The 26,727-nt window shown below is 38.9% G+C and overlaps 1 long non-coding RNA gene across 1 annotated transcript in view; it reads right to left on the reverse strand.

Moving 5' to 3' along the window:
* Window positions 1-12,946: 12,946 nt before the first annotated feature.
* LOC122550672 overlaps window positions 12,947-26,727 on the reverse strand; it is a 29,803-nt gene continuing 16,022 nt past the window's right edge. Inside the window, exons 2-3 of the long non-coding RNA XR_006311911.1 lie at window positions 20,229-20,405; window positions 12,947-14,414 (exon numbers count right to left, since the gene is read on the reverse strand). This is a non-coding gene — a long non-coding RNA (uncharacterized LOC122550672). The remainder of the gene's footprint in view (window positions 14,415-20,228; window positions 20,406-26,727) is intronic.

Here is a 26,727-nt window from a genome sequence, read left to right on the forward strand (position 1 = left end):
TGTCTACTTCTGATAAGCAAAGCAGTGAAAGATTATCAGTTGTCCATCTAGCTCTAGCTAAAAATAGTCAAAGACTTTGCTTCTAATACCATTCAAGAAAGACAGTTCCAAAGACTCGCAGCCCTCTGTGAGAGATAACTTCTCCTCATCTCTGTCTTAAATAGACAACTCCTTGTTTTGAAGCAGTCACCCGATTTCTAGAATCTCCCACAAGAAGAAACATCCTTTTGACATCAGCCATGTTAAGACTGCTCAGGACCTTACACGTTTCAATTAAATTGTTTCTTACAGTTTTGAATTCCAATGAATACAAGCATAATCTGTTCAACATTTCTTGCTAAGACAGCCTATGCAATCCAAATGCTAGTCTCAGAAAATTTTCTCTGAACTCCTTCTAAGTGCTTCTAAGACCAGCCAGGTAGTGCATGAGACCCCAGAGTGTATTTCACTCACTAACAGTTTTCCATTTTGGAGGGCAATAGTTCATAAGAGGAATGATGTGACAGTCAAGCTTGTAGCACTGCAAACGTTTCAGCTGCACAGGCTGGGGGAAGTAGAGTGGAAGGTAAATAGCGATAGGTGAAACACACAGGTATTTTAGTGGCGAAAGATTGTATGTTGCCTTCCTGACGCTAGGATCAAGAAAGTCACAGAACAACTGCAGGATGATCTATTGAAAGAGAATGAAGAGCCAAAGATGTGGACCACATTGGCACCATCAATATAGGTAGAAGCAATGAAAAGATCCTGTGAATAGAATTTATTTATATACTTCCCTCATTCTGCACAAAACTATCAATTGTCTATTTAGTTTATTAATGCCAGTTAGGGAAGAAAATCTGGCCTACATTTTGACTTTTAACTGTTCTCTGAAATGGCCTATCCATCACACAATTTGAGGGCAATTAGGCCTGCATAAATGTAAACAAGGTCCACGTCTTACTAAAGAATGACAACCAACTGTTCAGATCAAAGCCTTGCAGTCTTGTCAATCTTGAATGATGACAGATGGTCAAACAACTCCTGGGTGGAAGAGGATGTTTGTTAAACATTCCAATCCTTAAAAGATTTTGAAGCCCAGAACAAGAGTGTTAGAGACAAGCATATGCCCTTTGCAACCATCTTTAATGAGAAGTAAAAAAGTAGAGTATCCCATTCAGCCTTTTGAGTTCTCTAGCATCATAGATGCCAATTCAATTCATTTTCCCCACTGAATTATTCTTTTATTCTCTTTAAATTTTCTTTCTTTCACATCTCTCCTGAAACACTGATATGCGTTTGCAAACTGTTCTACACCATCCATTCTCTGGGATTTTGACTGAATGGACATATTTTGTGCAAAGCTCTGTTGCTTCCTGGCTAAACTTGCTAAGACATGTAAAATCCCTGTAACCACAAGTCACTGTGATATGATATCAGATGTTCACTTTGATGATTGAAGCTCATAATTAGTAGAACTTCTAATTTTTTCTGCTGCAATAAATGGTACTGTCATTGAAGGATCTCTAGTTTAAACACAGTTTGATATAAACAAATAGAAGAGCGTATTCAGCTTGTACATAAGTAAAAGAATTCTGAACAATTCATTAGTTGATAATTTTGCATTACCAGTGCCTATGTAATTAGCCATTATAGATAAAAATAGTCAGTTGATTTATGCCCAGAGGCAGATCATGGCTATTAGCAGAGCCCATGAATTTCATCATTCTGCAGCTGTACAACCTACCACAGAATTTCATTTCCACTGCATTCACAAAATATTTCTGAGAATATTTCATGGATTTCAGCAACGAATACAAATGCATTTCATAAAATAGTGGCATGACTATTGGCAGACAATACAACAGAGAATATCTCAGCATTATGTACGTTTTTAGAAATAAAATACATTTGTAAACTTAATTGTCCCAGTACAGAACATGTCAGGACTTGTGGCTATATATCCTAATTAGGATAAGACTTAGTTATCAGCCACTGAATTGTAGATTGTCCAAGTCTTTGTCTCCCACAAGTTTCGAAGAAAAGTTTGATAAAATTGCAGCAGCAGGCCTTTAGTTGACAAAATCTTCTATGTTAAAAAGGTGCTAAAGTCTGCAATATGGTGCATAGGAAGCAGGCCTTCGTTTTAAGCCAAAACTGCATTGCCTGTGATTGGTTGCATTTTGTTGTTTGATTTATGAGAATGGTTAGGTTAGAGAAGTTTTCTCTTTGGTCTTTTTGAACCAAACAAATTGAGGGGAGATTGCTATAAGTATACAAGGTAATAACAAGTTTAGATAATATATTTGTAGCTGACTTGGCTAACGTGACCTCTTTAATTGAAGACACTGAAGTGTTTAGTGGCCCTTTCTCTAATTGTGAATTTCCACTCTTCTGTTATGAAGCAGCCTGACAAGTAAACAGAAACATTATTCTGAAATGTTGCAAATTTGGAAAGCAGACACATTATCTCCTGAATTTGTTATCCTATATAAATGTGTTTACGAATCTATGACCAAGAGAGTGAAGATCCACTTGGGTTCTTCATGTTTGTTTTTGGCTGTTCAGCCAAAATGTCTTTTACATCTGTAAAGGGTGTTTCTGTTGTCATTACAATGATAGAGTGGACAATTTAAAAATTACACCACACCATGTTATAGTCCAATAGGTTTATTTGAAAGTACTAGTTTTTGAAGAGCTGTTCCTTCATGAGGTAGCTGTGGAGTAGGATCATAAGACACAGAATTTATAGCAAAATATCTCAGTGTCATTCAACTGAAAATATATATTGAACAAACCTAGATTACTTTTAAGTCTTTCATCTTTTAGAATGGGTTGCAGGTTTTGATTCATTAATATGTAAATCCCAGAACTTTTACTGGTCACATTCTCAAGATAACTTAAGGTTTTATAAAATAAAAGTGATTTCTCAGCTCATTATCAATTGAAGATAGTTCTTCCAAATATTTGTTTGACAAATTGTTTCTGTTGCATGACACTGATATCTTTGGCTATAAATTCTTTGTCTTCTGATACTGCTCCATAGCTACGTGGTGAAGGAGCAGCACTCCGAAAGCTAGCAATTCCAAATAAACCTTTTGGGCTATAAACTAGCATTGTGTGATTTTTAACTTGTCCACCCTAGTCCAACACCAACTCCTCCACAGTGACAGAGTGGGAAAGTCTTGAAGAAATGCACCCCTCTCTCCTTCATCCCTTGTATCATGAAATAACTTTGGCCTGGATTTTGCAATTCGATTACAATAAGACTAAATGCACTCATTTTTCTAGAAATGTTAACCATAGATGGGCGTTCTCTGTCTCATTCCTTTGCTACAGCACCAAAACCTGTCAGTTCATTTTCTTTAAGTGCCTGTTCAATTTACTTTTGAAATCATTGATCCTGTCTGCTCTGCAATCATTTGTGGACAACAAATTCCAAGTCGTTACCACCTGTTGTGTTAAAATGGTCTTGCTCACTTTACCACTACATATCTTGCCTGTAACCACATATCTGTTTCCCTGAGCCTTTGTGCCATTAAATAATGGGAACAATGTTTCCCTACCTACATTATCTATCCTTGTATACTTACAGCAATCTCCCCTCAATCTGTTTGCTTCAAAAAGAACAAAGAGAAAACTTCTCTAACCTAACCATTCTTATACATCAGAATACCTTAAATACAACATTTTGGCTTGTCCCTGTATGTTGCTAAAACACAATTCATGTCCACACATTCCTAAAACCTCTATAATATGTTGAGCATTTTCCATACCTTGGCAGTCACCTCTCTCAAATGTTACCATCAATAGGGAGGTCGAATATGGGATCAGCTTTGTCCGCTTGGCCTTCTACAAATTACTACAGTAAGTGTTTGACCAGACATCTGCAAGCCAACAAAAGCCCTAGTATACACTGCTGTAAGGACCTCAGTGATCTTAACAACTCTATATTTGAACCCTTGCTCTCAATGACAATGAAGCAGGCAAGAAACATTCTAATGAAACACATTAAATATTAAGTGTCTTAGCAAAATGGAATGTTCCTACCCAAGCCTTTAGAAAACTGCAACACAAAGGGACTTTGGGTACTTGCGCACAAAACACAGAAAGCTAGCATACAAGTGAAGCAGGTAATCAGGAAGATTAATAGAATATTGGATCTTATTTCAAGGGGTTGGAGGAGGAGCGTTTGATTGCAACTGTACAGGGTGCTTGTGAGATGACATCTGGAATGCTGTGAGCAATCTTTCCTTATATAAGGAAATAAATAATTTCATTGGAGGCAGTTCAGAGAAGTTTCACTGGAATGATCCCTGGTGTGAAGGGATTATATTATGAGCAAAGGCTAAACAGTTGGGAATCTACTCATTGGAGCTTAGAAGACTGAGAGATGATCTCATTGAAATATATGGGATTCGAAAGGGAATAAAACAAAGAACTATGAATGTTGGAGATCTGAAACAAAAACAGAAATTGCTGGAGAAACTCAGCAGGTCTGGCAACATGTGGGGGGGGGGGGGGGCGGAGTGTTTTGAGTTCAGCATTTTGAGTTCAGACAACAAACAGGAAGAATTCAAGTGGATCTTTTCCCTCTTGGTCAAAGATTCACAAACACATGTTCACAGGATGAGCAATTTGGGAGTTAGTGTGCATTCTTTCCAAACTTGCAACATCCCAGAACAATTTTTCTGTTTACTTCTTAAGCTGCTTCATAACAGAAGACTGCACATTCGCAATTAGAGAACGGCCTGCTAATCACAGGTCAGTGATTATGTTCTACATTCTATGTTCTATGACATTAGTTAAAGAGGTCACGCTGGTCAACTTAGCCACTAACACATATAAAGATTTGAATCATATACCAAGGTTAAGGAACAAGGCACAGCACTGCTGGGTTGTATGTAGTTAAATGAAAACTGCGTTTTTGTAAAGCTGAGGCAGGGTCTGATGACAAAAATAACTTTCATCCTGTCCTAGTTAATATTTTAATTAGAAAAATCTGAGGCTATTAATAGATCTTAAAAGAAATATAGATCAATACTAATACAGACAATCAAACTGAATATGAATTTCTTTTTAGTTTTATCTCTAATTTAACTAAGTCTCCTTTATGTTGCCTTTTTATGCCCACTTTGATGTTCCAGGAAGATTTGTTTTACCAAAGCAGTTGATTTCGATGAGACTTAAAATTGCAATTAAAAGGAGACTGTTCCTGAAAAGGGAAATGTTAACCTCATTTCCAGGCAACTTATCTTGCAGTCGGTGTGCTGCTGAAAGGAACTTTCAACAGTAATCTTTTAAAAGTAAGTTTGAGTTAGTACACATAATACAAACATTTTCTATGAGTCACGTTCAAGATATCATGATTTATTTTACAACTTCTGAAAGACTTATATTTGCAGAACGTTTCTGCTTTTACTACAATGGCGATCTTGCAAAACAATATGTCCCTTTCCATATCCAAGTACTCAACTGAAAGAGCTACTAAGAATTGCACACTTCAATTCAAAGAGACAGTGCTTCTTTAAAAATTAAATCTTCACCAAGGCACTCATTTGTTTTTCTCTAGTGCAGAGTTTTTTTTGTAACTGTGCAAGATTTTGTTTTGGATGGTCATGTACATGCAGACAATTGAAGGGGCTGATTTGTGCATGGCCTGAAATTCTCAGGTTACTGCATAGCCAGGCAGCTCAGAGTTACAATGTTCTTTGTCCCATTTTCTCATTAATTCTGTTATGAAAATCCTATAGCATCCAGATTTCAGACATGAGAAAAAGCCATTGAAGTGTGTTATGTGAAAAGGAAGAATGTGCAGAGAAGGCAGGTTACATTTAGTTACATTTATTACTGCTGAATTGCATTCTCCCAGGTTCACTCACCATTAAATCAAAAAAACTGATGTACTTCAAGTGTTAAAGCCAATCAGGATGTATTGTTCAAGGTTGAAGCCTCTAACACAAATTGGCAAGTGATAGAGTGTTTTTAAGAATTTGAGAAATATCTGGGATGAGGAATAAGACAAATAATACAAGGATACCATGGGCAGAGCACCTATGGTGCAATGGTAGTGTCCCTATCTCTGAGTCAGGAGGCTTGGATTCAAACCTACACGGTCAAGCACAATATCATAACTTATTTGAAAAGGCTGATCAAGAAATATTTGCAAGGATATTTAGAAATTGTGACATAATGTTAAAGCATAGATGTGGGGTATGGGATCCAAACCAAATGACTTCATGCAATTATTTTTAGTTTTCACCATTTGCAATGCTGATTTGTTCTTTCCAGTAGTGTGTCACAAATATTATTACTTGTAATGGGTTGTATTAGCTGTAAATCATAAAAATGCTGCAATATGTTCAGAGCTGTCAACTTTGTTGAAAAATTGGTAAAATTTATGATCAAAAAGAATGAGACAGAGAACATTTATTTAAACAGTTGAAGCTGTATTTATTTTTAAGAGTAAGCAATATCAAAACAAATGACATTTTATTAACAAAAGTAGTTTCACAATGAGAGATGATAGGCCCATATTTTTCACAGCATTCTTGGAACTTCTTACTCTTCTGTAATCTGTTAAAAAATCTTGAATTCACTTCAATCATGAGTGGCTTCAGATCCAAGGTGAATTGTGTTTTCAGCACAAATACATTTAAGCAGAATCCATGTGGCCTGAATTTCCACAGTGACAGATGCATTGTGCACCTTAGCCAAAATGGCATGGAGCCTTGAACTTGGAGCTTCTGACTACATATCAGGCACCCACAAATTTTGTGGTGGTGATGCTGGTGATGGTGTGGCTGGTGCTTGGATAGATATTTTCCACATATCCTTTCCCTAAGGAGGCAACGGTATGTTGACAAGTGAGGCTGCCTTCAGTCAGTCCTGAAGAAAGGTCCTGACTGAAACATTGACTCTCTTGCTCCTTGGATGCTGCCTGACCTGCTGTGCTTTTTCCAGCACCATGCTTCATCAACTCTGCCTTTTGTCAGAAGCAATTTCAATTACTCAGGCTTCTGAAACACAACTTATGTTATGATCCCAGCTGATGTTAATATTATCAGACCTCAGAATGAAACCAGATTCGATACACCAAAACCTTTTATTAGTTTTGGAAGTCAGTTACTTAATGCACTCACAAGAGTGTGTCAGTGTAAAGAATAAAACACTTATTCAGTAAATGTAATGGGACCTCTAGCGGAAGATGGCGATGATGTGGGAGTATGCTGAGCAGGGGAGTTTGAGCATTTGTGCAAGCATCTCCAGCAGCAGGTAGCGATGGTGAAGGAGGGTAGCTGGAGCAGTTGAACAGCCCCTTGCTGGAAAAACAGTGTATTTAGGGAAGGAGGGCTAATGATTCCTCAATTTGATGTAAATTACAGGCTTCATTCTATTTAAATACTGTAAATATTCCCTTGTTTAGCCTTAATTTTCCTTCATGATTGTCATGACCTGATGCAAGTGGAATAAACAAAACCTTGCTTTATGATATTTAGACTATCCATGTGTTCAAATCTCATGGTACACAAGAATAAATATGAACAACATTTGCTAGGTACAAGTATTGGAAAGATTTCATTACAGACATCAGAAAAGGATTCAAATTCACGGCATTCCTTTTATCCCAGCAATGTCCTTACAAACACCAACAATTCCAGTGAAGAGTTACCACTATCTCTACATTAAGATTTCTTGAACAGGCTGACACAGCCACACTTGGTTTTCTTCTAGCAAATCTCTGCACATCCACTAGATCTTTTACCCTTCAACCGGTGTCTCTCCCTGATTCACTGAAAACAAACTGCAAAGTAAGCTCACAATTACTTTATCTTCAAAGAAATCACAAATGATTTCTCTTAATTCTGGTGCCAGCAGTCTATTTCTGGCATACTACCAAGACTAACTGACTGACTGACCTCAAGATTCTACTGTCCTTCTGTGTCCCTGGACCACGATCATTAGGCAACAGCACAGTTACTTTTTGTTTAAATGCAATGAACTGCTAAATCCCATCTCTTTATTGCAAGGGTTGTAAAGCCTCATAAAAAGTGCATGCAAACCAATAAACCTCAAGACATCTTGGCACCAAGCCCACAAAACAAACTCTAGAATGAAAAGGAAGTTAAAACAATCTCATCCGTTCTTTACTCACAAATTCAAAATATATGTTAAAGCTGAAGTTACATATTGTTTCTCGAATTTGTGGAATTTACAGTCTTCAGGAAAATCTCTAAATCTACTAGAATTTCTTTGGAGAAATCAGACACCGTATTGGAAAGCTCAGAGACCCTGAAGTGATTGTTAAAAGTCTACATGAATGTTCATTAAAATGTTGACCAGGTCTGTAGAGCTTTCAAATTGTCAAGTCATTAAAATCACCTGCTCTTTAAATTTTCAGGAAAACAAATTTTGCTGTGTCTCAAAGTTGAAGGAAGAGATGTTTGGAATTCCAATAGATGTTAATAAATATGGTCCTGGGACTTGCTTTATAGTATGAATTCAGTTTGACTACTTGCACAATCTGCTCTTACCACAATGAAGGGTGGTTGTAGTTCATAATTTGATTGATAGCTTCAAGTAGTTACGAAGGGATAAGCTGTCTTTGATTTGGAGCTTAAATGCAAGTGTTTGGTTTAATAAAGATTAAGTAATTAGAGGGATTTAAATGCATCGAATGAGTGATTGTCAATGAGCTTATGTTTTGCTAATACAGTGACATCAATAATCAATACTTTGAATTTCATTTTATTTAATTTCAGCATGGCTCCCGAGGTCAGTCCATTGTTATGGAGTTGGTTTCGTGACTGTAAGGACAAAACATGGTGGATAGAGGGCATGATTTGGCATTAAGTTGGCATAATGGCTATTAACAGGTAATGGAGAAGAATGGGGGAATTATAAATTGGTATTAATAGGCTCCAAGTTGGCATAGAAGCTAATTAAGCCACAGTAATGAAAGTTATTCCTTCCTTTCATCAATGTTAGCAAATTAGGTACAAATTGCGAAGGGCTCCACAAGAGTATGTAAGAAGATAAATTGAATGTAACCAGCTGAAACTGCACAGTTCACCAGCAGAAAGGAAGCATAACTTTTTTCTCTGTCCAGTGGAAAAATCCTAACTGAGTCTGCTGAAATCATGTATGTTTCTCTAACATAAGTGAAAATAAAAGACTTCAGCACCATGGAAACACCAGTAACACAATTTTTATAGCTCAAATCAGGTCAGGAAAAAAATGCTAGTTATGGGCAATTTATCCATAGCAAGCAACATCCATCCGTGTTCTGGATGAAAGCAGGAATAGGTGTACCATGTTTTGCAAAAGACAAATAACTACAGGAATGGATAGATTTTAGAGAAAAACAACACTTCTGTAAGCGTCAATGACCCAAGTAACAAGTTGTATTTAGATTGATTACTGCAACAGTACTGTAATGTAAGGATAGTCATAAACTAGGTTATTGCCAGTTTGAAGACATAATGTTAAAAATGTCAGCATGGTTTATTTTCTGGGGCAAATGCAGAAGGAAATGAAGTTGTAAAGTACGAAGGAAATGTAGATGCTGGCAGGGAAAGTAAAGTAGTGGAGGCAGATCATCTCATCTGTCATTGAATAATACCGAAGTACCATTACAATATTCTCAGTTCTAAGGCAACCTTTTTGATTATGTGACAGTGTTCTCATATATCAATTAGTTACTTCTGAAAGCTTTTTACCTTAATTCATTACAGTGTCTCTTAATCATCTTAGTTAAATGACACATTTTCAAATGGACATAGTGAGAACTGCAGATGCTGGAGAGTCAGAGTGGGGGAGCTGGAAAAAGCACAGTGGGTCAAGCAGCATTAGAGGAGGAGAGGAGTCGTTGTTTGAGGTTGGAACCTTTCATCAGGACTGGGGGTGGGGAAACGGCTGCAAAATAAATAGAGGAAGGGGGATGGGACTGGAGGAAAGGTGGGTGGGATGACAATAGCTGGATGCAGGTAGAGGTGGTAGTGATTGGTCAGTGGGAAAGGTAGAGCAGATAGGTGGGAAGGAAGGTGGACAGGTAGAATCAGGTTAAGAGGTAGGAGGTGGTAGTGATTGGTCAGTGGGAAAGGTAGAGCAGATAGGTGGGAAGGAAGATGGACAGGTAGAATCAGGTTAATGGGGTGGTGTAGAGAGGGAGGGCTGGGCTTGGGATAAAGTGGGGATGGGGAGACTTGGAAGCTGGTGAATTTTATGTTAAGTTTGTGCAAATTGGAGGAAAAACATCTCATCTTCCATGCTGGGAGCATACAACTTGGGCCTTAACAGAATTCACCAGCTTCCAAATAGCTATTACAAAAATACGGTTACAAGACTATCAAAACTGGGAATCTAATCAGGGATATTTGACCTTTCAGAAAGACAGGAAGGATGGAGGTAAAACAAAATTAAGGGAAAGAAAACATTGGTAGGAGTACTGTACAGAACCCCAAACAAGAACCACTTTGTAGGAAATGCTATAAATCAACAAATAGTAGGAGTATTTAAAAACAATAGAGCAACAATCATGGGTGACTTTAATCTTCATGTGATTTGGTTATCAAATTGCAAAGTGCAGCTATGACAATGAATTCGTAGAGTACATTAGGGATAGTTTCCTTGAATAATATGTTATACACCCAATCAGGGTTCAGGCTATTCTGGGTCTAGAATTGGGTAATGAGGCAGATTTTAAAAAGACTTCAGAATAAAAGATATCCTTGGAAGTAGTGATCATAACATGATCAAATTTAATATTAAGTTTGAGAGTGAAGAACTTGGATCAGAAACAATTGTGCTTAACTTAAATAAGGAGAACTACAATGAAATAGGTATAAAGTTAGCTAAAGTGAACTGGGCAGACAGATTAGTAGGAATGACATTAACAAAGCAGTAGCAGGAAACTAAGGAGTTAATTCAAACTCTCAACAAAAATACATCCCAGCAAGGAGTAAAGATTCTAAGAGAGGGATAAATCAAACCATGCTTAACCAAGGATGTTACTGAGAGTATTAAGTTAAAAGAAAAAACATATAAGGAGCTAAAAAGTCAACGATAGTCATGACTAAGATAAATTCAGAATTCAGTAAAGAAAATCCTAAAAAAAAAGAGAGAGAAAATAGACTGTGAAGGCAAACAAGTGAGGAATATAAAAACTGACAATAAAAGTTGCTTCTTTAAATCTACAAAAAGGAAGTCAGAGGTCAAAATGAATATAGGCCCCTTGGAAAACAAATCTGGAGAGAAGGTTAATGGGAACAAGGAAATGACAGAAGAGTTAAACAGATATTTTGCAACAGTCGTTATGGTGGATGCATTCTATGACTACATCAAACATCCCACTAGTACTAAAGAACATGGAGGAGGAATTAAGTACCATCATCATCTCTAGAGAAGTTGTCTTAAACATCTTCGTGGAGCTAGAGGTAGGTAATTCCTTTGACTGATGGTTTCTACTCTAGGATCCTAAAACAGGTACCTCCAGTGATGGTGGATGCATGAGTTGTAATTTTCCAAAAATTCTCAGATTCTGAAGAATTGGAAAATTGCCAATGTAACACCCTCTTGCAAAAAGGAAGAGATGCAAAAAGCAGGTAACTATAGGCTGATTAGCCTAAGATCTATTGCTGGTACATTATTGGAATCAATTATTTAGGAAGTAATAGTATAACATTTGGAAAATCATAATCTAGTCCAGCAGAATCAAAGCCAGTAATGACAAGGAAATCTTTTCTGACTAATTTATTGGAGTTTTTTGAGGAAATCTTAACCAAAATGGATAAGGGGAAACCGGTATGCAGTTGTATTTGGACTTCCAGGAGACATTCAACAAGGTACCTCATGGAAGTTTAAGTCATATGATAAGAGCCCACAGTGTTGAAAGTTGTAAATCAGCATGATAGAGAACTAATTAATTGGTAGGAAACAGAAATGGGGATAAGGGGTTATTTTTCAGGTTGGCAACCTGTGACCAACTATTAACAACATGACATAAAATATATCTTCTACCCAAGATGGTGCAAAGGACTGTAATGCTGGAGATTTTATTTCTTTATTTTTCAATTTATTCTTAAGATCCTGTTCTGAGATACCGTGTACCTAAAATGGCACTATAAGTGGCAATTTTGTAAGCTTTTCACTGTACTTATTTGAGTACATGTGACAATAAACCTAATTTAATTCAATATATTAATGATTTAGAGATGGAAGTGAATATACTGTAGCCAAATTTACAGATGATACAAACATAGATGGAAAGGCATGTTGTGACAGGAATACAAATAGTTTACAGAGAGACATAGATGGGTTTAGTAGGTGGGCAAATGGAATATAATGTGAAATAATTCATTTTGGAAAGGAGAACCAAAGAGCAGAGTATTATTTAAGTGGAGAAAACTACAGAAAGCTGCAACATAAAGGAACTTGGGAGTATTTGTGCCCAAAATAGAGAGTGCTGGCACACAAGTGTAGCAGGTAACTAGGAAGGCTAATTGAATGTTGGCCCTTGTTTCAAAGGAGTTGGACTAAAAGAGTAAGGAAATCTTATTGCAACTGTACAAGGTTCTGATGAGATAGCATTTGGAGTAGTGCAAGCAGTTTTTTGATCCATAATTTAAGAAAATATATTATTTCATTGGAGGCACTTCAGAGAAAGTTCATTAGCATGACCCCTGATTTGGAAGGATTGTCTTATGAGCAAAGGCTAAATAGATTAGGACTTTTCTAACTGGAGTTTAGAATGAGAGGTGATCTTATTGAAGCATTTTGAAATCTTAAAGGACTTGACAGGGTCAATGTTGAGAGGATGTTTCCCCTTTTGGGAGAGTTTGGACCAGAGAACATATTTTAAGAAATAAGGGGCACCAATTTAAAACTGAGATGAGGAGGAATATTATCTCAGAAGGGTGTGAGTCTTTGGAACTCCTTGCCACCTATAGCGGTGGGGGCAGAGTCCTTGTGTATATTTAAGGCTGAGATAGATTCTTGATTTGTTGAGGGGGTCAAGAGTTATGGGGAAAGGGCAGGAAAGCAGAAACCAGATGTGTTGGATCATCCATGATCCTATTGAATGTTGGAACAGGCTGAATGAGGCAAGCGGCCTATTCCTGTTCCTATTTCTTATGGTTTTATGGTCGAACAGGACAAATCTGTATTTACATTTAAAAATAGAGATTGAAGTACTCTACCAAGGTTGGAAGATGAGCAATAAGCTTTTCATTCACACCATCAACCATTGTTGTGTGTGAATCTAGAAGTTCAGTTCATAGTAGAAACGTTTCTGAAGCTTGATTGCTTGGTCTAGTTTCAAAATCTCAGTTTTCTTTCTAAATCATGTCACTTACTGTAAGTACCATTCAATTGCACCCTTACAGATTTGTTAACCGTAACTGATCAGAATTTTTTTCTGCCAATGCAGGGTTGTGCATGGAAAGAACAGACAGTAGTTCTTTCATCCAAGCATCATCCGCCCTAAGATCAGATGCATTGCTGAATGTGACTCTAAAAATACTTCTTGTTCACAGCACTCTGAAGACTTTGCAATAATGCAGAAGCTAGCAGTTGCCATGAGTTGTCTCAGCACATTAAATTGTAAATTAGAATTTCAAAGCCATTCTGTCATTTGATATTTTACAACTCCCCTGAAAGTTCATCAATCCTTTTGTTGACTGTGGCATTAGAAATGATAGAGCCTTCAGTTTTTGTGCAGTGTCTTCACTTACCATCACTTAACACATTTCTTCATCCATTAGAATGATCAGCTTCTCTCTGACAGTACAGACTTTCTTGCTTTTAGCCATTGTTATTAGCAAATGGGACATTAAGAAAGATGCTTTCAGAGTACTTCCAGGAACTGATGTTATCTTCATCATTTGTTATTTCTAACGACTGTACTGTTCTTTATTATAACCAAATAAATTTTGTGACTTATCTTTATTTTTGAAATGTTTTCTTCTGAGATGTTGCTTTACTTTTGCAAGCTGTATTGTTTTGTTGGATAACAACACAACATATTGCTGTCATCCAGCATTGAACCACATAAATCCAAATACTCCATGACTCTCCTTATGGTTTTGTTTCTCAATTGTCTCTTGCTATTGATCTGGCACATTTTCTCACAAGTGGAGGCAGGCTGTTAGTTGTCCCTGAAAATGTTTACCTCCACCTTTAGTACTCTAAATCTCGGCCAGCATTTAAGTTGAATTCCATTATTTTGAAGAAACAGATAGACATGCAACATAGAATGAATTACGATTACCTATGGGTTTAGGATGCTGATTTTTGCAACAACTCCTCTTGTATTGCGTGTTATAATGGTAGCACCATCCCTGTAAACAGCAACTCAGTTCTCCACTTAAGCAATTCCAATTCCATTAAATTATACAGTAACTTAAATATTTCTTCTCCAGTTGTGTCTTCTCTCATACCTGACAAAAAAAGAGAGAAAATCTTTGAAACTTTTCCTTGGCCAAACATAGGAACCTTAAACTAGTAATTGGATCATACTACCTACATCAGCTATTGCTTCAAGAAGGGGGTCCATTAGCTCAGTTGGCTGGTTTGCAATGCAAAGTGATGTCAACAATGTGGGTTCAATTCCTGCACGGGCCAAGGTTACCATGAAGGTGTCTCCTTCTCAAACTCTACCTTCACCTGAAGTCTAATGAGTCATCTCATTAGACAGTCATCACTGTCTAATGAGATAGCAGCCCTATGGTCTGTTAAGACTATGGCAACTTTATCTTCAAGTAGCATTACAGACATAAGGAGCAAGCAAATTCAACCCCATCACCCTGCTCTGTCACTCAATAAGATTATGTCTGTACTCATTCTAATCTGAATGCTACTTCCCTGTCTGTTTGTCATAATCCTTTGACCCATTACTAAGTCAAAATCTGTCCATCTCTTCCAGAAATATATTCAGTATCCTGCACTTAGGGGTAGTGAATTCCACAGATTCATAACTCTTTGAGAGAAGTAATTTCTCTTTATTTCTATTTAAATCTGCCAGTCCTTAGCTATGAGAGGTCATTAAACTATGCTCTCTCATTCTAGTTTGCTCCACAAATGGAAACATCTGCTCTACGTCTTTGTCAATTCCCTTTAGCACTTTATGTACCTCAATTAAATCTCATTAAATCCTCTCATTTTTCTAAACTCTAGCCAATATAGGCCTAAAAGTGCTCAATCTCTCCTTACACGACACGTCTTTCATCTCTGGAATTAATCTAATGAATGTTCTTTGAACTGCCTCCAATGCAATTTCATGCTTCCTTAACAACGAGGATTAAATCAAAACATAATGCAATACTTCAGATTTGGTCTCACCAGTGCTTTGTATTGTTGCAACAATACAACCTTACTTTTATACTTCAAATTCCAATTGCACTCTTTCTTACCTGCTGTACCTCTACACTAACTTTCAGTGATTCAGGCATGACAGCATCCAGATCCCTCTGCACCGAAGTGCCCTCCATTTACAAAATAAGTTGCCGATTTATTTTTCTCACCAAACTGGATAACCACACACTTATCCATGACAAACCCCATCTGCCAAAGTTTGACTGATTTACCTAACCTATTTCTTATTTCTTCATTGCAGTTTACTATCCCATCTATTTTAGTGTCATCTGCAAATGTGGCTATAGTACTATCCATCAGTGCATCCGGGTCATTGATACAGATTGCAAATAGATGGAGCTGAAGGTTATGGTAGGGGATTTTAACTTTCCAAACATAGACTGGACTGCCATAGTGTTAAGGGTTTAAATGGAGAGGAATTTGTTAAGTGTGTACAAGACAATTTTCTGATTCAGTATGTAGATGTATGTACTAGAGAAGGTGCAAAACTTGACCTACTCTTGGGAAATAAGGCAGGGCAGGTTACTGAGATGTCAGTGGGGGAGCACTTTGGGGCCAGCAATCATAAGTTTTAAAAAAGTGGTGGAAAAGGATATACCAGATCTAAAAGTTGAAGTTCTAAATTGAAGGAAGGCTAATTTTGACGGTATTAGGCAAGAACTTTCAAAAGCCAGTTGGGAGCAAATGTTCGCATATAAAGGGACGGCTGGAAAATGAGAAGCCTTCAAAACTGAGATAATGAGAGTCCAGTGACAATATATTCCTGTTAGGGTGAAAGGAAAGGCTGGTAGGTGTAGGGAATGCTGGATAGCTAAAGAAATGGAGACATGAGATAGCTTTGGCATATAGCGTTAAGGAGAATTCAAAGGGTTTTTACAAATACATTGAGGACAAAAGAGTAACTAAGGAGAAAATAGGGCCCCTCATAGATCAGCAAAGCGGCCTTTGTGTGGAGCCGCAGGAGATAGGGGAGATACTAAATGAATATTTTGCATCAGTATTTACTGTGGAAAAGGATATGGAAGATATAGACTGTAGGGAAATAGATGGCGACATCTTGAAAATGTCCAGATTACAGAGGAGGAAGTGCTGGATGTCTCGAAACACATAAAAGTGGATAAACCCCCAGGACCTGATCATGTGTACCCTAGAACTCTGTGGGAAGCTAGGGAAGTGATTGCTGGGCCCCTTGCTGAAATATTTGTATCATTGTTAGTCACAGGTGAGATGCCAGAAGACTGGAGTTTGGCTAACGTGGTGCCACTGTTTAAGAAGGGTGGTAAGGATAAGCCAGGGAGCTATAGTCCAGTGAGCCCGACCTCGGTGGTGGCCAAGTTGGTGGAGGGAATCCTGAGGGACAGGATGTACATGTGTTTAGAAAAGCAAGGACTGATTAGGGACAGTCAACACGCTTTGTGCGTGGGAAAACATGTCACACAAACTCGATTGAGTTTTTTTGAAGAAGTACCAAAGAGGATTGATGAGGGCAGAGCAGTAGATGTGATCTATATGGACTTCAGTAAGGCGTTTGACAAGGTTCCCCACAGGAGACTGGTTAGCAAGTTTAAATCTCATGGAATACAAGGAGAACTAGCCATTTGGGTACAGAACTGGCTCAAAGGTAGAAGACAGAGGGTGGTGGTGGAGGGTAGTTTTTCAGACTGAAGGCCTGTGACCAGTGGAGTGCCACAAGGATGGGTGCTGGGTTCTCTACTATTTGTAATTTACATAGATGATTTGGATGTGAGCATAAGAGGTATAGTTAGTAAGTTTGCAGATGACACCAAACAACAGGATCTTGACCAGATGGGTCAATGGCTGAGAAGTGGCAGATGGAGTTTAATTCAGATAATTAACTTAAACAAACCTAATAGAGGCTGCAGCTTGACTCACCCTGGAAATGAATAGCTGGCATAATCACCAATTACTATTTTACATGACACAGTTATTCAGCTGTCATCTACTGGGACCAGGTGTCTGGTTTACAGTGTCAATGCAGTTGAGCATGAAAGGAGTTTCATTCAGCTCTTTGTCCTCCTGTTCCTCCTTGGAAGATTGTTCCCATTCCTCAGCATACAACACATAACCTCATTACCTGCTCTAATTGTACACAGCACATCAGGATGATGTGTCACACTCTGTCTGGAATACATTACAGTGTTCCTCAGACTGGTCCAAGTAGCAAATGTATCTTCAATAGCCTTACCATCTGGACTGAGTCAAAACATTGGTAGGTGATGGGTGCATTAGTTAGAGGATTGTGCAATGATGTCATCAGCCATGATCACAATTGCAAACCCTGTCCTCCAACAACCAGCCTTGTAAGGCACTTGGGTCCTCAAATGCAGCAGGTTCATGAGAGTGCTCCAGAATGTAGGAGTCATAGCAGTTTTACACCTCCCGTAAGTGGAACCAATGGTTACACTTTATGTGGATAATTATGCAAATGAAACACTTCCTATTTGTACAAAAGCATGGCAGATGGAGTCTTATGTAGGAAATTGTGAGATTGAAAGAATCAAAGACAGACTGTTATTTAACGAAGAGACACTCAAAATGAAGTGCAGCATGGAGGAATCTGAGTATTCTGGTGCATGAACTGAAAAGTTTTGCAAGCATGTGCAGCAAGTAATTAAAGAAGCAAACTGAATTTGGCCTTTATTGCCATGGAGTTGGAGTTAAACTTAGGGAAACCTTGTTACAATTATAGGGTGTTGGTGGGGTCTCATCTGGAGTACTGTGTATAATTTATCTGTGTTTAAGAAAGCATAGCCTGGCACTGGAGGCTGTTCAAAAAAGATTCACTAGACAAATTCCTAGGAAGAAGGGGTTGACCTATTAAGAATGGTGAAAGGTTAGGTTTTATTCATTAGAGTTTAGAAGAATGAAGGGTGATCTTATTGAGATTTTGAGGTAGTTAACAGGGTAGATTTTGAGATGAATTCTCCACTAATAGGGGAAATCTTGAACCAGGGATATAGTTACAGAATAAGGGGACATTCATTTAAAACTGAAATGTAAAGGAATTTCTTCTGTCAGAGGATAAATAATCTTTGAAATTCTCTACTGAGAGAGTTAGATTAGATTACTTACAGTGTGGAAACAGGCCCTTCGGCCCAACAAGTCCACACCGACCCGCCGAAGCGTAACCCACCCAGACCCATTCTCCTACATTTACCCCTTCACCTAACACTACGGGCAATTTAGCATGGCCAATTCACCTAACCTGCACATTTTTGGATTGTGGGAGGAATCCGGAGCACCCGGAGGAAACCCACGCAGACACGGGGAGAATGTGCAAACTCCACACAGAGAGTCGCCTGAGGCGGGAATTGAACCCGGGTCTCTGGCGCTGTGAAGCAGCAGTGCTAACCACTGTGCTACCGTGCCGCCTACCGTGAGCTAGTTGTTGAGGCTAGCTCACTGGAAGTATTTAAAGAGGGGATAGATAGATTTTTGAAATATCAGGGAGTTTAGGGCTATGATGGATTCCTGTGGGAGATGAATTGAAGCCTTGGGCAGATAAGCCATGATCGTTTAGAATGATCTGGTACATTTTGAATGAACATTCCTCAAAATATTCCTGCTCCTATTCCTTAAGTTACAGAGTCATAAAGCCATATGGCCCATTCAAAGTGACGTTTTGTGTAGTTGAAATAACCTTGTGCCTATAATAAGTCAATTATGTTTACAAATACCACTGACCAGCTGGAGCTTTGACATTGGGATAAAAATGAACCATGTGATCGTGCACAGGCGTTACCAGTTACTGTGCTGATGACTTTTTGTGGGTAGATGACTGACAGATCCCATACAGGTCATCATTGCTCCCTGGAAGGAGCTAGTCACATAAATGTTCAAAGCCTCCAGCACCTTCACAGCTACCAGGAGAAGATAGCCTCCCAATCCTGCAGACCTCAAGTCCTGATCCAGCAAGCAGCAGAGTTCTGTCACGTTGTTCCATAAGGAGCTTTTATTGACGTCCTGCCTCATTTATCCAGGAAAATGAGTTAAGGGTGAACCTTGACCCTCCCACGGCCCCAATCCATTGTGAGGAGCTTTGCAGTTACAATCCCTGCCTGAGCTAAATGCTCCTCAGCCTCGAGGATGGCTTATGACATCTCGAGGCTTGATGTTGTAGCTGCTCCTCCTGCATCTACCTTTGTCTTCTTAGCAAGACAGCCACTATGACCATCAATCTACCTACAGCTGCAATCATGGCTTTTGCTCATAGGGATCTGTATTGGGAAAATAAGGAACAGAACAGGCTCTTAGCTGGAGAAGGGTCATGCTGGCACATCCTGCAAATGACAACTGCACACACTCCTTTGCCCAAAAGCGGGTGGCACAGTGGGTCAGTAGTTAGCACTGCTGCCTCACAGCTCCAGGGATCCAGGTTCAATTCCACCTTTGGGCAACTATTTGTGTGGAGATTTGCACAATCTCCCCTGTCTGCATGAGTCTCCTCCGGGTTCTCTGCTTTTCACCCATAGTTCAAAAATGTGCAGTTTAAGAGGAATGGCCATGCCAAATTGCCCTTATAGTGTTCAGGGATGTGCAAACTAGGTGGGTTTGCCATGGGAAATATGAGGTTGCAGGGATAGGGTAGGGGGTTTGGGTCTGGCTGGGATGCTCTTTGGAAGGTTGGTGTGGACTCAATGGCCTGTTCCACACTGTAGGGATTCTATGAATAAGAAATACAACATCCTGACAATATATGGCGTTCTCAAGGCTTTATGGAATAACCACCTACTTGGTCGGGCACCACTACAGAACAGTCTGTTGGGATTGTTTCATGTGTTATGAATCTTTTCCAAACCAGCTCCACATTAACCATGAAAGTTACCATTGCATGCAGTAGTCTCCAACATTATACTCACATGCAGGCATTGAGGGGATCCATTCCATACCTCACAGTGCCTTTGGAGCCATCACAAGTACTGTGTTTGTTGCGGTCACTGTGGGCAATTTGCAAGGGTCAATGACATAGTGGACATTATGTAGTTGATGGCAGGAAAACTCAATACCAGCAACATATGCGAAACCATTTTATTGGCCTGTGAAAGGAAACAGTAATATTCAGCTCAGTAGTAGTCAAAAACACAATCTGCTCCACCTCTGACATGCCTATTCTAGATTTATGTAGTTGATGGGTGTTCTAACAGCTGGCAGCAGAACAAATGTAATATTTATGTTGCCTTTCACCTCTGAAGAAAACTGGAAATATAAATACAAATTCTTTCTCTTCCATGTCATAAACTCTTTTCAACCTCTTCATTCACAGCAGCAGCTCGAGACAGCAGGAAAAATGTGTTTTGCCCTGGACAGGCTGACATTCCTATGTGCACTTGTCTTCCTATTGTTTTCAATGGAAGAACAATGTTCTGACATGAGGCTCCTCTATGATCAAATCCCCCAAGATATCAAACAGTTCTTGGTCCAATTAATTTTCTTCAATATATAAGGTAAATCTAACTAAAACACTCACTAAATTAACAGGATGCACTGTTAAAACTGACTGACATAGTTCCACAGAAAAGCCTCACCCATAAATTTCCACCGTCACAAAATCATACTTCATGCCGCAGTTACTGCATCAGTCAGTGCAGTAGCCAGAATGCCTTTTGATAAGATTGAGAGTGGGTGGCTATGACTGTATAATAATAAAAATGTTTATCGTCAGCTTTGGCTGGGTAATTTCATTCTAGAGTCAGAGTGTCATATATTCAGAAACAGAAACTTTTGGAAAAGGTCACCAGGTCTGGCAGCATCTGTGGAGAGAAATCAGAGTTAATGTTTTGGGTCCAATGACCCTTCTTCATAACTGTTCATGTTATATGTTCATGTCCCACTTTAGAGACTTAAGCCTTCAAGCTGACACTTAAATGCAGTAGTAAAGGATGATAAACTCTTCAAAGTTCTCATCATTTGGATGGGATATTAAATTGTCTGCACTTTTAGGTGAATGTAAATAATATCATCACACTTTTGAAGAAGCTCTTTTGATTCCTTTGCCAACATATATCCATCAGTCAACATTGATAATGTTCATGTGATTTGCAAAACATTTGCGCTTTGGTAGTAGGAACACGTATGCGAGTATTTCTTAAATGATCTGAGGTTGGAAAGTGTTGATGTATTAAGTGTTATTGTCAATAAAGTTAACTAAAAGCTAACATACAGATGCAGCAAGCTATGAGGAAGGCTAGTGGAATGTTAACTTGCATCACAAGAGGATTTGCATGCAAGAGTACTGAAGTCTTGCTTCAATTGTAAAAGAGCTTGCTTAGATTGCACCTTGAGTTTTGTAGTCATGAAATTTTCATCTCCTTACCTCAAGAAGGAAATTATTGCCATGCAGGGAATGCAATGAAGGCTCACCAGACTTGTTCCAGGATAGCCGTACTGTCATATAAAGAGAGATTGGGAAAGCTAGGCATGTACTCTCTAGACTTCAAAAGCTTGAGAGGTGATCTAATTGAAAGCTACAAAATACTCAACGGCATAAACAGGGCAGATGCAGGTACTGGAACGACAATTTAAAAATAAGGGAGATTCTATTTGGAACTGTGATGTGGAGATATTTGAAACAAAAACTGCATTTGCTGGAGAAACTCAGCAGGTCTGGCAGCATCTGTGGGAAGAGAGCAAAATTTACATTTTGGACTCTACATCAGAACTGTTAGCAGCTCAGAAAAAATGGTATTTATGCTGAAGACTGAAGTTGTAGGGAGCAAGGTGTTCGTGTGAGGAGAGATGAGTGGATGGGTGGAGATGGTACACAGAAAGACAGATAAATGAAAGTGGAGGTAATCAAGGAGACAGAAGATCTAAGAGCAGGAGACAATGGGTGAGCTGTAATCCATATCATATGATAATGGGCCTCGAAGTACGTAAGAATAAGTGACTGTGCTAGAAGTGACAATGTCAAAACAGGACCACGTGTGGGGTGGTAAAAAAAAAGGAAGAATGTAATCAGGCTCTAAAGTTATTGAACTCAGTGTTGAGTCCTATTGGCTGCAGGGTCCCCAGGTGGAAAATGAGATGCTGTTCTCCGAGCTTGAGCTGAGGATTGTTGGAACACTGCAGCAGGCCTGTGACAGAGATATTGCCTAGGGAACGTGGCGATGAGTTGAAGTAGCATGGAAGCTCTGGGTCATTTTTGCGGACAGAACAGCAGGCACTCTGCAAAGTGGTCACCCAGTCTGCGGTTCATTTCCCAATGTAGCAGAGACCATTTTGTGAACAGTGAATACAGTAGCCTAGATTGAATGAAGTACAGAGAAATCACTGCTTTATCTGGTAGGTATGCTGTGGCTTGGGATGGTGAGAAGGGAGGAGGTAAATGAGCAGGTGTTACACCTTCTGTGATTTTTATTTTTCTTAAATCTTGGAATTCTCCATCCAGAGGACTGTTGAAGCTGAATCTTTGTGTATGTCTAAGGTACAGGTAGATAGGTTTCTGATTACCAGTCGAGTAACAGGTTGCGGCATAGTGTGGGGAAAAGGTATTGAAGTGTTCAATCATCTATGATCATATTAAATAGAAGAGCAAACTCAACAGGCATCGCTGACAGAGGAAGTAGTTGATTTTTTAAATATTGAGGAGTTGGGTGCTATAAGGACCGGCAAGAAATAGGAGCTGCACATCTCCTATGGGGCACATGCAGCATGGTCTTAAAGAAGGGTGGAGCAGAATTGAGGGGACAAATGTCCTATATCTTGTATTCCTATGTTCATCCCAAGGATGCGAAACATGGTATATAAATGTAATATATAAATATAATTGCAGGAAGTAGATGACAGGGCCATTCATGTAATTCAACTTTCTTCAGAACTGAGGGGAAACAATTATTTAGTGGTAATGGACTAATAATCCAAAATCCCAGGTTAATATTGTAGAGACTTTGGTTCAAATCCAACTTAGGAAGCTGGAAGAATTTAAATTCAATTAATACATACGGAATTCTCACAAAACTGTCACTACTATAATAAGAACCGACATGATTCACTAGTGTCTTTTTGTGAGGGAGATCTGCTATTTTATCTGGTCTGGCCTGCATATGATGAAGAGCTCATTCCTGATGAAGAGTTTATGCTTGAAACGTCAGCTCTGCTGCTCTTCGGATGCTGCCTGACCAGCTGTGCTTTTCCAGCACCACACATTTTGACTACATATGATTCCAGACCCTCAGCAATGTAGTTGACTTTTAATGGCCTCTATAATGGCCTAGCAAGCACTTAATTCAAGGGTGATTAAGGATACAAAAACAGATGTTGCTGGAAAAGCTCAGCAGGTCTGGCAGCATCTGTGAAGAGAGATCAGAGTGAGGAAGGGTCACTGGACCCAAAACGTTAACTCTGATCTCTCTTCACAGATGCTGCCAGACCTGCTGAGCTTTTCCAGTAATTTCTGTTTTAGATTTACAGCATCCACAGTTCTTTCAGTGATTAAGGATAGACAGAAGATGCTGGTCTTATTAGCAACAGCCACATCCCATTAAATTGTTTTTTTGAAAAACCTAAAGATAAGTAAATTGGAAGGAAATTAACTTGAGAAAAGGAAGTAACAGATGTTCCAATTACCAATTCATTGTTAATGGGTAGAATCAGCTTCTATACACATAATTGAGGAGCAGGAACTTGTTAAATGGTATGAAAGATCACTTCAGTGAGATAATGAAAAGATGTTAGAAAATCCAAAAATTACATGTATACAGGTGTTAAAGTGAAAGTACAAGGAAAGCATAGTTAAAAATCACACAACACCAGATTATAGTCCAACAGGTTTAATTGGAAGCACACTAGCTTTCAGAGCGCCGCTTCTCCCCAGTCCAACAGTGGCATCTCCAAATCAAGGAAAGCATGAGCTCCTGCTACCTCACACACCTGCCACGTAGCCCACTTAATTCCCCCACCCCACCATTCTGCCCATCTATTCACCCATTAACCAGCATTCACAGGGTCACATAAACTTACTTTACCGTAGATTGTTCCATATAAAGGGGTTGCCCAGTGTTCCCTGCAATACTGTTCTACCTTTCTAGAAGACCAGCAAAACACATGGAGCAGGGTCAGGACATAGGAAGATTTGACCAGAGTTGAAATCCGATGATGATTGCTACTTCATGCAAGACCCAGATCATTTATTCTTACATTAGGAGTCAAAACAATTCTTTTCTTCAAGAGCTGTTCTTGAGATTTTCTTGAAAGCTACTTTTTGAAACATGGGTGCTACATTTTGCTTTTCATTCTGACTAATCAAATTTCCCAGATTCATGAAAATTTCCATTAGAAAATACTGAAAGGTCATTGTAGAAATGAAGGTTCATGGTACGGGGGTTACATTATGGCATGGATAAAAGATTGGCTAGCAAACAGGAAACAGTAAACAGATATAAATGGGTAATTTCTGGTTGGCATGGCTGTATTGCATGGTGTGTCAAAAGGATTAGTGCTGGGGCCTCAGCGTTTTAGAATTTATATTAATGATTTGGATGAAGGGACTGAAGGGATGTTCAATGACTGTTAACTAGACATTGCTTGGAGAGGGAGTGTTGTTTTATACGGATAGGTTGGAAAGGTTAGGCTTAAATCCAATGGTGTTTAGAAGGGTCTGGTGACTTGATTCAAACATATAAGAATCTGAGGGGTCTTGACAGGGTCTGTGTGGAGACAAAGTTTCCTTGTGTGGGAGAATCTAGAACTAGGGTCAGTTATTTTCTAAATTAAGGGGTTGCTGGTTTAATATAGAGATGTGCGTTTCTTTCCTACAGAAGGTCATGAGTCTTTGGAAATCTCTTCCTCAAAAATGTTGTTGAATTAAGAGTCTTAAATATTGTTAAGGTTGAGGTAGATAGAATTTTGATTAGCAAGGCGGAAAAGGTTATCAGAGGGAGATAGAAATGTGAAATATGCAGATCTGCCCTACTCGTTATGAAGAAAATTTTGCCAATGTCTTAACTACTTAAGCCCTAGATGCATTACTAAATTTGCTAACATGAAAGCAGCAGCAAAAGAAGGTGAAGTATTGCATTGCGAATGATGACGATGGAAACAAAAACTGAAAAACAAAAGTGATTAGAAATGTCTACAAATGAGATAACCCAAAGTTACAAAATCTTCACATTGTTTGAAATAAACTCACCATCACAACCACATCTGGTCTTGTGTTGATTTTAGTTTTGCACATTAGTGAACACAGAATTGTTGTTACAGATTATTACATTAGATTCTGAGTGGTAGAAATAGGATTGGTTACTTAAATGAAAGCAATCTTCCCAAACTTTGGTCAGATTTTTACTTTGACGTTTCTCAAATGGTGAGAAGTAACAATGGATCTCCATTCCACAACAATTAGTTTGATAAGTTGGGAATTACCTGGATATCACTCATCAAAAAATACCTGTTTATTAAGAAGTAATGGAGAGGTTGAGAGAATTATATATATCTTTAAAAAAGTAACTTGTACAACTACAGGTGAGAGAAAGTTTTGGAAGCAGAAGAAATATCATTTTCTTTGCAATTATTCAGCAAGCACAATTCTTCACTCAGCTATTTGAAAATCTCCGGCTACAATCATCTTGGCACATTCAACTTATGCACCTGTTCCTGGGCAGTACTTTGCAACAAAAGCTAACCTGTTTTTTCAAATGGACACAATAAGACACAATAAAACGGAGAAGTCACTTTACTATCTTTGTGGATTCAGCCAATGTTGGAAACTGACACCTTATTTCAAGAAGAAGTCATATGAGACACTTCTCAATTACAGTTAACATTTCCAAATGTAAGCAGAAACTAATTTCAATGGCTTGCCTGGCAGTATGAATTACTGTACTATTCAAAGTTTGTGCGAAGATTTGTAGCTCGGGTGCTCGTTGTTGTGGTTCTGTTCGCCGAGCTGGAAGTTTTTGTTGCAAACGTTTCGTCCCCTGGCTAGGCGACATCATCAGTGCTTGGGAGCCTCCTGCGAAGCGCTTCTTTGATGTTTCCTCCGGTGTTTATAGTGGTCTGTCTCTGCCGCTTCCGGTTGTCAGTTTCAGCTGTCCGCTGTAGTGGTTGGTATATTGGGTCCAGGTCGATGTGTTTGTGGATGGAGTTGTTAACTGACAACCGGAAGCGGCAGGGACAGACCACTAAAAACACCGGAGGAAACATCAAAGAAGCGCTTCGCAGGAGGCTCCCAAGCACTGATGATGTCACCTAGCCAGGGGACGAAACGTTTGCAACAAAAACTTACAGCTCGGCGAACAGAACCACAACAAATTTGCTAATGTTATGACTAATACCATCTTCTATATCATTAATATATATTGTAAAAAGCTGCAGTCCCAGCACTGATCCCTGTGGTACCCCACTGGTCACTGCCTGCCATTC

Source organism: Chiloscyllium plagiosum, chromosome 6, assembly GCF_004010195.1.
Source record: "Chiloscyllium plagiosum isolate BGI_BamShark_2017 chromosome 6, ASM401019v2, whole genome shotgun sequence".
Taxonomy (NCBI): domain Eukaryota; kingdom Metazoa; phylum Chordata; class Chondrichthyes; order Orectolobiformes; family Hemiscylliidae; genus Chiloscyllium; species Chiloscyllium plagiosum.